At 40.8% G+C, this 14,603-nt stretch overlaps 1 protein-coding gene across 4 annotated transcripts in view; it reads right to left on the bottom strand.

Moving 5' to 3' along the window:
• Window positions 1–14,603, bottom strand: part of arhgap32b (Rho GTPase activating protein 32b) — a 95,577-nt gene that overhangs the window by 39,141 nt on the left and 41,833 nt on the right. The window lies entirely within an intron of this gene.

Below are 14,603 nucleotides of genomic sequence, written 5' to 3'. Positions count from 1 at the left end.
CAATGTCATGGTGTCAGTGAGAGTAGAAAAACACAAGGAAGCGTGTTTGTTCCCATTATAGAGGGCTTGATTTAAAGAGAGCTGTTAATGCAGGGGCATTGGTAAATAGAGCCTTCACAGAACAACAAAGTGCTTTTTTTGTGGCAATGTCTCTTCAGAGACAAACTACAACAGCAAATGACCTAATTATCTCTCCGTTGTTCAGTTCTCACAGTGAGCAACCCAGAAATGTTTTGATCTCTGTGCACGAGCAAAACTATTCTCTTGACAGAGCAGCCAGCAAAAGCAATAAAACAAATTTTAAAAGTGAGCCCAAAGATGGAAACCTTCAAGCAGAGTCCAACAAGGCTTTCTCCCATTTTACTGGAGGGTTTTCAGGGTTTGGACACATACTTTAGGGAAGAGGCCAGCTGCCCAGAGTGAAACTGTGACCGAGGACACATATTGTTTTGATTGACTGTGATCACTGCTGTTGCAAGAAAACGAAAACATGATAATCATAAACAAATACAGCATTGCTGTTTTACTATAGAATACAGAAATTCTCAAAAATTTGCTAAAAGACTGGATAAGAGCAGGATTGTATCATAAAATTCAGATATTATTAGTTAGTAAACTAATTTGTACTCATGCTAGTGGCACAGCTAGCATGTCAATTGGTCAGTCCACTACAGACTGAAGTGCCTCATCAACTATTGGCTGGATTGCCATGAAATGTTGTACAGACATGCATGTACCTCCGAGGATGAATTCTACTGACTTTTATAATCCTCTTACATTTACTCTAGTGCCACTAGCAGGTTAGTAGGTAGGTGACTGTCCTCCAGCTAGGTGACCATCTGGACTGCTGAATACCTCGTCAATCTACCTCACAGTCACCATCGTTATTTCCTCTCCAGATCCGCTAACAGCCAGATGTGGAAGGTGCACAATTTTGCACTAATTTCCCTGCTAATGGCTGCAACGGCTAACAAAGAAGTCTTCATATGCTGCTAGCGTATGAGGATGTCATGACACACCTTTAATTTTTGAATTGTGAACAACAACTAGAAAACTTTGTGCGCGTTTTACTCCTGGACTGGTCTGTCAACGAGGGCCGGTTAATGGTTCAAGCATGAGGATGGATTGATGTTAGCTGTTTGTGATCTGACTAGAAACTTGGAAGCTGTGTGTTTTGCCATGTTTTATGATGTTTTACTATTTATTGTGTTGATGTAGCCTGTTGAAATCCACATTAGCAGGTCGCTTGGCTAATCTGTCTACTCTGGGTCACAATCTGGGATAATGTTGGACTAATGTTGCAAGACTGAGGGACAGTCAAAAGATACTGTGCAAACATTACATTACGTGCCCTATGCAGCCCCTAAGTGGCTGTTATGTGAATGCGACTTCTCAACAATAAAAAAAGAAGATATGAGATCATTTATTGCATCAGCTAGTTGGCTTTCAAATGAAATGTAATTTGGCTGTTGACATGCTTCTTCCATTGTCTGCTTTCTCTAAATGGTTTTTGTGATAAGTGACAAAGACATTAACGACGTTGGACTTAACCTGTGCACTTTCATGTATGTACTGCTGTTTCTCTTCACTGCTGTGCTTCTCTTTATTTACTATAACTGATTGCTGTATATCAGCCAGACATGAAAGCTTTACCCTTTACTCCACACACCCTGTCTCTATTAAACACTTTCATGTGAGCTTTGCAGGGATCTCTGGGATGAAACATTTCTTTTTGTGATTTTCTGGCAACAGTTAACTGGTACAGAATGATGAAAAAGGTGTGAAAATTTGGTTTCTAAAAAAATGCCAAGAATCAAACTAAGAGCTGCTCCGTTTGGGGCTAAAGCTGCTTGTTGGGAGCAGTATTTCAGATGTCGGACATTACAGAGTGATGTCTGATGCGGAGGCTCTGGGACTCAATGCAGCTTTCAGTGAATAACAAATATTTAAAGATCTGAATTTCACAGACAGATCTGTTTTAGTTACCGTGTAGTCACCTCCCTCAGCAATTCTACATACATGACTCCATGATAATCCTTCAACACATGCACCAGGGGGAGGGTGACATATTCATTTTTTCTGCAGATAAACCAAGCCCACACAAGGGATTTAAACTGATTAATTGCTTACCACAGTAGTTTGCTACTCAGAAAATTTACACAGTACTCATATGAAAAGAGTTCAACTCTTGTACAGCTCCACTTTCCTGAGGGATTTTGCAGGAAGACATTGCTGTGAGAATAAACTACGTTTAGTCATATTATGGAGACAAAGAGATATTCAGCCGCAAGTCTAAAGTCCTAAAATATCTACTGTATATCTGATGATAGATTAGATAGATAGAAATCAAAGATGGCATTTAATGAGCAAGTATTCCAAAGCTGAAGCATTATTTTCAGAGACTAGTGCCTGCTCGACATGACAGTTTCACCGTTTCAGCAAGTGCTTCTGCTTTTGGCCCGTAGTTTAACCAAATTACAACTTATGATGATGATCCAGAGCCAGATCCTGTGCACTCAAACTGAGCGGCTTGCGAGACAGGTTGTCTGTCATTCTAGCCCTGCCTTCTGCGATGCATGCAACACGCCACATTATAATTTGATTTCAATCCAACCTGCGCTGCACTGGCACACATCATCCCTGTAACCTCGGCAAAGCTTACCAGCAAAGGGAGCTGCAATCTTACCAGTCCTGAGCAAACTGGATTTTCATGACAAGCACCAGAAAAATGAAGTGAGAAAAGGTTTTTCACAAAATATTGTACAAAATATTAAATAATTAGATATTCTGTGTGCACTGGGCTAAAGTTCAAACTCTGAATTATGGGAATAATAGAAAGACAGACATGAGGGCAAAAACAACTACTCCAAGAAAGATCAACACTCGAATTATAGCCTTCTCATTGTCCTCAGGCTGTATATGGTCATGTTGGAAGAAAAACACACATGAATGGATGGTCTGCGCTTTCTTCTTGTTTACATCGTAACAGCAGGCTCATTAAATTCCCGAAAGAAAAAGAAATCCCAACCATGGTGGTCATTTTCCCAAGAGACCTTAGAGATAGAGGTGAACTTGCAGTGTCCCTCTAACAAAGGTTTCTGCAGAGGGGGGAAAAAAAAGCTGAATCCAAGAGCCATATTTTGGACACAAGCAATTTTGATGAGTCCTCCAGGCACACAGGGGCAACGGGGAAGCACTGCTCTGGTAACTGCAGAGCAGCTGCAGAAAAATGACAGAAAAGAACCAAATGGCACTGACAAAAAGAAAGAAAGGCATTTTGTACTCACAGCGGTTTAATTCGGATTTTCTCTCCTTCCTTGTTTTAATTCCTACACTTTCCTTCCCTTCACGCTGTGCAGTTTCATGCTCAGAGTTTGCCCCTCCTTAACACTCCAACACCTGTCCCCAATCCCTGTTTCTCTGTGCGAGTGTGAGAATGTACATCCCGTCTCGTAGAGTCTTGTTTCACCGATCCAGAACACAATTCCACTCAGCAGGACGTAAATGTCAACTCTCCACTTTCTTTCACATGCAGTGTAAGCTCTCCCAGTGTAGGATTCAGAGACAGAGGGTGGGAGGCAACAATATCAGCAGCAGCCGTGGTGTTATTGGAGGATGAGAGGAGCAGGAGGTGAATTGGTGGATTCCTCAACAGGACAGCTTTTATCTCCTCCATTTTGCCCTCTCTCCCATCCTACCATTGTGATGTCCCATCCTGGTTTTCTCACCTTCTTTCTGTTGGCTCGCTTTCTCTGACAACTGGCACCCAACAGAAGTCTAACACCCTATTTGATTAGCAGCAGTTAATAATGGGATGAAGCAAACAGATGGGAAAAAAAAAGCTGTTTTCTTTCAGTCTTGTGCCGTCCTCACGGTCTGCTTTCTCTGTCCCTACGCCACATGCTATTCTCTCCCTTTTCCCTCTTCTCCTCTGTCTGACATGCTGGCTCACCCCTCCCCCTTCTCTCCTCCTCTGGTTGGTACATTCCCAGGACAAAGAGCAGGGATGGATGGAGAGAGAGAGAGAGAGAGAGAGAGAGAGAGAGAGAGAGAGAGAGAGAGAGAGAGAGAGAGAGAGAGAGAGCAAAAGGAAGCAGTGGAGAAGGAGAGGGCAGGAGGTAACAAAAAAAGGGGAGGGGGTTGCACTTGTGGGAGAACAGTTTTCTTTCCTTCCACATGTGCACTCTCCTTCTCTCTCTGCAGTGTCCTCTTGCACAGTGGCATTTCACTGAAAGCCCCAACTGATCTTCAGTTCTTGCAAGTATAAAATCTGTTAAGATTCAGAGCAAACAGGCATTACACCTCAAGGCACATTTAATTATGCCAATAACGGAGGCTTTGCAAGTGCAGCAAATAACGGGAAGCCACTTCGACTCTGGGCGGCCAAACCCTGCATCTAAAAATTCACTCCGCAATAAATAACCGCACAGTGGCAGCTCGCAGTCTACCACACTTGCAAAGTAGAAATAGAGTCACCAAAAATATAACCTAAGAACTAAACGTCTGCACTGAGGTTGCAGCCAAATACCTCAAATACAAACAAAAAGGAAAGAAAAGTGTAGGTTTCATCAGCTGTGATGACTTCACATGTGCCATCCCCACATGAGATGGATTAAAAAGACTCCTTGCTGGAAGGGAGAGCAGAAATCCAAATAGCCAGTCTCACAGAGGAGGACATGTGGGATCCAAGGGAAGCCACAAGGATACAGAGCTGCATGGGACCTGCAGCTCTCACAGGTCCCGGTCTGGGCTACTTGCAAAATATATTAAGAATGTGTGCGTGTTTCTCTGTGCAAGATAAAGAAATAAGAAAAAGAAAGAAACAAAAGTAGGAAAAAAATCAAACATCCACACAGTTAAATTAAACGTCAGGGTCAAACATTGCAAACTAACTAACTTACTTTTATTGCTGCAACCTTCATTCCTGATATGAAACTTCACAAGTGTCTCTTTAACCACACCTGCTTCCAGACATTTACAGCGAAAGTGCAGTGATGTTTCAATTTCCTAACAGTTACCACCGAGCCAAAAATGTTCCAACTTTCCTGAAAGAGCAGCTTTCAAGATAAGATGTGAGTCGCTCCTCTCGCTGAGCTGGGATGTCTGTTTGGACTGGCTGTCGGAGCACAGCATCAAATCATTCTCTACTCCAAGTCTGCTTATGAATATCAAATGATAATCCAATGATGACCCAGTTCATTCAGCTTTCTGTTCTGCTGTGCCAGTGACAGGCTGGACTGATTTATCACAAATCAAATGAGGGGAGGTCAGATGTTGTCCAGGAAATGCAACCACAGCCAAAGTTTTGGACATGAACCCAAAAGACGCAAACCCTCATCAACTAGCATTATTGTTTCCTATGAAAATGAAGATACTCCAGGAAAATTCTATCGTGAAATACGACTGTTTGAGCGTATTGAGCCACAACGAAACATTTTTGTTAGATATTTTTTGATCCTGCACAATGAATTTTCCTCAACAATATAATTCATCATTCAGGTGTGTCCTACACTGAGACCCACTGATGAACTCCAGTCCCAAATCTGAGGACTCCTGACTTTACTCAGGCATGAAAGACTATGTATTACTTCCACTGCACTGAGGATTACAATGTTATCTTTTAAGAGACTGCATGAGACATGACAGCCACTGGTCACCTCACTAGTAGAGACAAAATTTAAGAACAGAACAAAACTAAACAAAAAAACAGCAGCAGAATGAAATAATATTTTAGACTGGGAATCTAACCTCAGTCCGCTCCAATCTCCACAGTCACTCTTCACAGCAGACCATATACACTGTAGGCTTTTTGTTTGAATACTTTTTTTGTTTATCACTCATGCCAGTAGCATATCTTTTAATTTTTTTAGGTCTGCTAAATTCTCAATTTTCAATATATCTATTGGCAGATACTATACTACTAGAGGATTTGACAGTAAAAGACACAAAACAGGTGACAGGCTCTGTCAGCAAAAGCACTGTTAAAGAATTGTAACATAACTTTATGTTTGTCTTTCTTATGCAATCTGTAATGGATAAATTATTTGTTAGTCAGACCAAAGAATCTGAGGCATCAGACTCATATTGCCGGCAATTCATTAGATTAATTCATTCATCATTAAGACTAGGTACTAGATCATTTGAAGCCTGTCATTAATGTCAAAAAGGCACAGAGGGAAGTTTGCAAAAAATAAGCGAATAATGCGATTAAAAATAAGGTTGGTCCCCCCATGACTATTTTCATACTTTGGTATTTTTGTCCGACTGCAGAACTAGAGGGGTTTCGAGCGCGAAACTGCCTGTGGAGCTTTGCTGCAATGCTTCAGAGCTGAAGGAGAAAGCGTGAAGGAGCTACATCTAAAATCACTGCTAAAGCTATAAAAATGGATCTAGAAGGAGACTGACGAGCACAATGGGATTTAAACACAGAGACAAATCGCTGCAAGGGGGGTGAGCTCATGACTTGGAGCAGATTCACAAAACAAATCCCGTTATGAGAAAGATTTGTTTACATGCTCTCTCTCTCACAAACACACACACACAAGGGCACTAACTGGGGCCAAAATGGGTTTTCACCTTAGTATCCAGAGTACATATTGTAAATATGTGCATGCGACTAATTCAGGCCACTCTGCACACTGCTGTTATCTCACCTCCCTGTTAGCTGTAGGCCTGTGACAGTTACACATCAATGTGCTAGATAATGTAGGGAAAGGGTACTATTCACAAGCACAGGTCTGATGTATGAGGGTAACATCTCAACATTCCAGTTTAACAGAATGTCTGGAATGAAAAACCACCAGAAACATCTCTCTGTCAAGAGGATATTGCAATTTTGTCTTTTTTATCTCAACTTCATTTTCAGGAGGCCAGAAAGGGGTACGGCGTTCCAAACATGCTCTCAGTACTCCTGGAATGAAGCAGTTACTCCAGCAGCCAGCACAGCAGATAAAATGTTCCCACGTCAAATGCATTTCCCTGCTGAAGCCCCCCCCTCACCCCACTGTCAGGTACGAGAGGACAGAGTGGTTTGTCAAGTGTGAAGGAGAAAATAGAAATAAATCAGTCTAGTCAAGCTGCAAATGCCATAACAAGAGAGAGTACGAGAATTTGGGCTGGTAATGTTTCTAGCTGATTAACTGACAGTTTAGTGGACAAACCACAAACCGTGAAGGAGAACATGAACATCACTATGGGAACACATATGTACATCTGCATACAAGGCTGCATATTTGCCTGAACACAGAGTTTACCTACCGTGAGCGTGCTTTAATGTTGAGCTTCATGTTAAAAATCAACGTGTCAATGGTCTGTGAACCGAGCTGCCTCAAACGTTAGCTCAGCTTGTTTCTCTGATAACTTAAGATCCGGATGTCCGTCGAATAAAAAACTTCAACCAGTTAAGCTAAGTAATGACCAAGATATAAAAAGTGACAGTTGATGTGAAACAGCTAGTAAGAAGTTGGTTAGAAATGTTTAAAATCCCTGATGGCTAGATAGCAGTGTTGTAATCTGTATTCAGACTCCACTCCAGCGTAAAAATATCAGCTGGAACGAGAAGAAGGAAGCACATGTCGCTAGTGTAAACGCTAAGAACACAGGATGGATGTTTTCAAGGGTTTTTATCTTTGCATTTTGTGACTGGAAATTTTTACCCCCAAGATGCCTCTAAAAACTATTCAAATTCAAGACACGAGTTTCTCTTTGAAACTCGCATGCAACCACCGACAGAAGGTTTTGTTTTGCTTTAAAGGATCACGAGCCAAAAATGTTTGCAAAAGATGTCAATTTTTAGGCACACAGTTTTCTATCCCAAAACACTTGTTTTTTTGTTTTTTTTTGGCAAATCTAAATGATTTGTATGTACTTTGGGATTGGAACAACCTAATGCTACGGTAATCTCACAGTTTATCAACAATCTGCTGAAATTAATTTATCAGTGCTTATAATAAACTAATAATATGTATGGCAATTAAACTAACTTAAAAAGAATATGATGATTGAGCTGCTTTTCAATACTGAATCATGTCTTTGACAGCCTAACTAGATGGATTTTTTTTAAAAAATGTGCACATTATAAAGTAGTACATTTCCAACCTCTCTGGCTGTCCTCCAATAATGACCATGAAAGACACAGAGAAAGGGGTTATGTGTAGAGTGTGTGTGTGTGTGTGCATGGACTCTGGCTGGTCTTTTGTTTCCTCTAACAAGGCAGAATGAGTCCTAAGCGTTACATCATCCTCTGCTCACAAGGACTGAAGAGAGGTCCTCTGAATGACCATGTGATGGTTTGACATCATATTTATGCAGTGCATGGCTTTGAGTTTGATTCTTCAAACTAAAAACTAAACCGTTACTGAAACCTTGTAATGCTGATCATTTCTTTAATCTACCAAACATTTCTTCTCTAAAGATGCAGATAATTGTCATGAATATTCTGCGGATCTGGCTGTTAGTCCACCCTGTGTCTTTAAAGGACAGCGTGCCTGGGTGAGCGCAACCCGGTGCTGCAGTTGATGGATTGGGTCCCACTGGGGGAGGGAATTCATCTCTATGCATCTCCCTTGGTCCTTTGTGAGTGAAGGGGGGTGAGTGGGCAGTAATAGCATATTGTGCCGTGATGCTCAGCTAGCGGGGCAGACACAGGCAGACAACTGATGGAGGCATGGATGGAGAAAAAGGTGGACGGGTGAATGGATGGGTAAGCGCACAGACAAAATGATGAGCAGCTCCCCCTTCTCCCTAACCCTCCAGACTGTTTCTGTCACGTCACAGTCTGGAGATGGAAACAGCTGAGACACATCAGCGGTACAGCAACACACAGCGAGCCGGCCTAAAGAATGGCCGTGAGGAGCGTCAATCTTTATCACACGCGTGACCGCACTCTCACATCCAGGCTACGGCTCTCATTCTAACGCACACTAAAATCACAGCCTGTATAATTGCATGCTCTATTGTCCAGATGAGAGAGGGGACTCCCCTTCACTGCTTCTAACCCACAGTGATTGGCGATCTTTATTGTCCGAGGAGGGATACATCACCTTTGTCTTTGTGTCCCCCTCTCTCTCACTCACTAACTCACACACACGCACACACAAACACAATGTTTATTATTAATCGACATCTGAGAGCTGTCCTATCTGTAAATTTTGCATAATGCTGTTTGTAGGATGGTTAAAATCTGGTCTTAAAATTCTATTCATATCAGTTTTCCTTGTGCATAATATTTCCTGTGTACGCAGCCATTACATGTCTGACCTCTAGATGTGTGTATCAAGAGAAAGAGCTTTTGTGTTGAAAGGCTGTCTACAGTGTCTGGCTGTTCTGGGTCTGAACCTGTAGTACCACAGCTTAAAAAAACAAAAAAAACCCCAAATGTCGGGAAAATGAAAACATGGTGTATATCAGTTTGGCTGTGAATGAAACGGGGCTGCAACTAAAGGTTCATTTCATTATCGAATTAACCTGATGAATGTATACTTGATTAATCATTTAATAAGCTAAATGTCAAAAAAATCTGAAATGCAGAATTTTTTAGCGCCCAAACTGAACAACAGCCCATGAGAAATTCCTTTTACAAAGATGGAAAGCATCATAGTTTTAATCAATGAACAACACCCATCACCTTTTCACCTCATCACCTCTTTTATTATATTATTGTTTTTAAGCTTTTCCGTTATGTATTCTTTATTTTACAGTCCCTATTCTTTGTACTTTTACTTTAATGCATGCTGATTGTGCTTTTTGTCTTGTACTGTTGCTATTGGATAATGAATTTTCCTCAGGATCAATAAAGTATCTACCTACCTATCTATCTATCTAACTAACCACTGCAGCTCTAATGAAAAGCTTTTTTTTTTTTTTTTTACTGCTGCAAGGTGAAAGATACGTATTCCTAAATGCCAAATCAGAGGTTAATTAGAGGTAGAAATGATGTGGCCCATATGCCATCTTTAAAGAAAAATAATTAGCTTTTCAAGGGCTCAGTTACTGTGTTTAAATTCTCCTCCTTCTCCATGACAGAAAAATCCAGAACCTAAATATACAAATATTGCTCATTTTAAAGTTAAAGTGGGCCGTGTGAAAACAGCTTTCTGGTGTCAAACTGTATTTAATATGCATATTAAAAACTGAGAAGCGCAAATATCAACGTCACGCAGCAATAACCAAAACACATTTTTGAGTGGAGTTTCCCTTTAACAGTCTCTGAATAACTTCAAAAGCCGTTAATCACTGTGCACCAAACAGCAGTTAAAAACTGTGACAGTTTTTGGGCAGCACCAGTATGTGTGGGTTTGAACTCTCCATTCATAGTCAAATGTGTAAGAGCTTGAAGCTCAGTGTGTGACGAGGCGGGACAAAATGCTAGGTTGGAGATAAACCATATGGAAGAGCAGGGCCCAGAGGCACAGTGCGCTAGTGGTGTTGAAGTCAATAAAGTTGTTTTGCTGGTGTCCGGGTGCAAACCGTGTGAAGTCACCAGCCTGCGGGGGCCAGGACAGGGCTGAGGGGAACAGAGGGAGCTGGAGGTCATTCAACAGAGACATCAAGGAGGGCAGAAGCCATGGTCAGTGACATGCTGTACTGTCTGCTCCATTATGACAAAAATCCTAACCACGATCATTTTATTCACATCATGATCGTTTAACAATTACTTGCTTACTTACTTACTTGTGAATAGGCTTCTTCATCAGATACACATGTTTGTTGAGGCAAACAGCCACCTCTTTTCAACAACAAACTTTGCGGCTGCAACTCAATATAAACAGTATGTGAAACCATGTGAACAAGACCTTTCTGTTAAAGTAGACTTTAGAACATGTAACTTTAAATGTTATATTGTTTGATTGTTTGTCGCTAGACACAGAGGCTCCATCATATTGTAAAATCCCTGCCCTCTGGCAATTTTTATATAACACAGAGTGATCCAGTAAACAAACCAAAAAAAAAAATAGACAATGAATAAAACATGCAGTCCACAGCTGTTCCACAAGCCAAACACCTTGTCAGCATGCCAGGTCAGAGGAGACAGGCCAGAGGCGTTCAAGCTGGAGGACAACAGTGCAGCACAGAAAGGTGTTTGTAAATACTACTGTCAGGAGTGAGTTTTACAGTGATCGCCAAAAATCTCAAAACAGAGCCTGAATTCAGTAAGAACGACAAGAGCGTGTGCATGCATCCAGCCTTGTGTCAGCGTCACAGCAGAGTGCAGCAGTATGGAGGGAGTTTACTGCTGCACATTTGGTCAGTCTACCTTTGTCAAAAGCACGCTGCTTGCAGAATAAGTCCTCTCAAAAGTTACGGAAACACAGCAGCGAATTCATTTCACTGAAGCTGCACACCGAAGCTTCACATTCTCCAGATTTCAACCTATAGGGGCGTCTCTGGGATGTGGCGGAGGAGAAAATATAAAGCATGACCGCAAGGCAAGGAGACTTGCAGCGACTGCTGCTGCTGTGTCAGCAGGGACCTAAACACATCCCATAAGGAGCATTTCCAGCAATGATTCAAAGGATTTTAAGGTTTTGGTTGAGAGCAGCGGATCAGGCGTGTTCGAAAGTTGTCGAACAAGAGCCAACGGTCATTCAAAATTCACTAATACATTGTTGTGAACACACATCACCTTGTTATCGTCGACGTCAAAGCTGTGGCCCTTCTCCTTCTTCTTCTTCTTCTTGAACGTGTCACAAAAGATATTTTAGCTCATAACTAAGAATAGGTAACTGATGCAGAAATGGGGAATTGCTTGTTAAGACTCACCCCCATCAGCAGAACAAACACTTTGTGAGTGGCTATGAGACAGAATTTAAAAATATTAGAAGCATCTCCCACAGGCACAAAAAGGAGCCTAAGTGCTTCTTACACTGTCTTGGCTGTCTTAATCAACTATCAGAATAGTTGGCAACTAATTTTCCTTTGATGAAAATCTATTAACTGACAAATCATTCCAGCTCCATCTGCTTGTCAGGTTACAATAACATGAGTCCATAAGCAACACATTGCACAACTAAAAAACGAAAAAATGTGAAAGGATGTTGACTGAGCAAATGAAACACAAACAAAATATTAAAATCTAATGAATTAATTCCTTTCTCACTGGCAATTGTGCAACACTATGGCTGAAAAAGAAAAAAAAATCCACCTTGGCCAAAACAACTGGCAAGTTACCAAGCAAATATTATGTGAAATACCAGCATCTCAAAAAAAGAAAAGAAAAAAGAAAAGAAAAAAAAAAGTGCCACGCAAGTGCTGCTTTGAATACTGGCACACTCCTCTTTGGTCTTATGTGACTATGAGATCCTAATGTTTCCACAACAAAACCTCGTCTGACTCAAATTCTCCCTTGGCAGAGTTTTTTATTATGGAAATGAAAGAATATGTCTTCCAGCAGAAGGCCTAGCGCCAGACTGAGTTCAACTCCTAACCCTGCCTCAGTCAAACACACTGCACACAAAACTCTGCTTGATGCAGAATGCACAACTCACATAATTCTAAACTTCTCCACTATGACGACAACCCTGCAAACACTACAAAAAATAATATTTCAGTGAACATGCACCATGAACCGTCTAACTGTGTGGCGAGCATACAAAACTTGGTGTCATGTAGCAATTGCAGACACATCCATCAAACAACCACCACCATCAAAGGTTTATCTGGGGAATCACTCTCCGGTTGCTTAACTGAGCAGCAATGTTTTCGTTCATTAAGGATTTATATCATGTCGCGATCATTTTGGCAAAGCAAGCGGAACACATTTGTGACCAATTCACAAGCACAAGCAAACATGTTTGGTTGAGATTCTACATAAACCATACTGATTGATGCGAGGAACAAATACGGATTAATTAATCGCTGAGTAAACAAAGAAGACGTGAGTTTTCGCTCGGGGATGTGTTCGCTCAAGAGGAGGCGGAGGCCGTGCTGAATACTCAAACCGCGGAGCAGCAAACACCCAAGCAAAACAAAAAAGACAGGGATACTTGAAAGCAATATGAAAACCACAAAGGGCAAGACTGCTCTGTGTCAAGCCAGCACAGACAGCTGAGATAACAAAAGGAGAACCGATCTACTGACTACGCACAATTCATATTGTGCAGCGAATGAATAGATAGATTCTGTGGTGCGACCTGAGTTACATCAACAAATAATGTGCAGGTGAACTACTGTAAGCTTTGTAGCAACCTCTCTTGCTCTGCCTTGCCTGCAGCAATGTGTCATTAATTTAGCTGACTGCTGACCCCTACTGGTTTCTCAGCATAATGACAGGTGGTTGTCTCAGTGAGAAAGGAATGCATGAGGAAATAACAAAATCCTTCCGGACATTCATCATCTCGTATGTATTTTCTAAAAGTAAAAGTACTTTTCACACTGACACGCAACGGGAATAGGGCTCGAACTAACAATTATTCCAATTATCTTTAAATCTGCCAGTCTTCTGTCTATCTTCACAATTCATTTATTAATCATTTAGTTTATAAAATAAAATGTGGAAAATGCTTGTCTCAATTTACCAGAGCTCAAAGTGACATCTTCAGATTGCTTCATTTTGACCAGCCAACAGTCCAAAAGCCAAAAACTCTTCATTTACTATGATAAATGACAAAGAACACCACCAAAGCTAAATATTTAAGATGCTGAAACCAGCAAATGTTTGACATGATTGCTTGAAAATGACTATTAATTGACTTTCAACTGACTAATCGATTCATTGACTAAATCTTGCAGCTCTAAACAGTTATGATTACTAAAAATGACCATCCTTTTCATTTTCCGTTCTCTGCATGGATCAGGGGCAAAATAAAAAACAAAGGCTAATTTAGAAAATACAAATCAATCCATCTGTACACCACTTATGCAAAGAGAATGTTGGCAACAGCACTGTGAATCCTAATATCAAGTTTGTCATCCAAAGAACTCCAGCCTTTAGATATTGCATTGGCAGGAAGCTGGGGACTCATAAAGGACAAACAGAAACAAAACACATATCCTAGTATAAGCCACGCACCACTGGAACCTACATTTCCCATCATACAACTCCACAGCATATTTTAATCAAACCCACCTAAATACACTCTTCATTTAAATCCTGTATCTTCAAGTTAATGCAGATTTTCTCTTAAGTAATTTAACACCCAAGCTAAGCTGGGCCTAATGACATCATTTAAGTTATTATATCACAGTTCCCTTCACAGATACAGAACGTATTACACATTCTTTCACTGGTTCAACCAAATTGAACTACTTCTTTGTAAAAGCCTTCCCCTTTAATTGTTCTAATCCTTGCTGAAGTTGTAATATTCACATTATACGCTCGGAGACTTTCTGTGAAAAGTATATTATATATTACATTAATGACTTATCTTTATACTCAGAGTGCAAACAAACAATACAGCCTTAGCATAGTCTGTTTTCAAGAATCAATAAGGCAAACATGCATCTTAGCAATGAAAATCCTACTGGTTTTGGAATTTCTAAGAGATTCAAGTTCCAAGCAGCTGATAGTAACGCTGTGATGGTCGAGAAAAACAGATGAAGAGACACAAAACACATTGATATGAAAGAAACTGATGCAAAAAGAATCTGTGAGAAAACTGCACAAA

Source organism: Scatophagus argus, chromosome 14 (assembly GCF_020382885.2).
Source record: "Scatophagus argus isolate fScaArg1 chromosome 14, fScaArg1.pri, whole genome shotgun sequence".
In the NCBI taxonomy this organism is placed as follows: Eukaryota; Metazoa; Chordata; class Actinopteri; family Scatophagidae; genus Scatophagus; species Scatophagus argus.
This window is presented reverse-complemented; position numbering and strand designations above follow the sequence as displayed.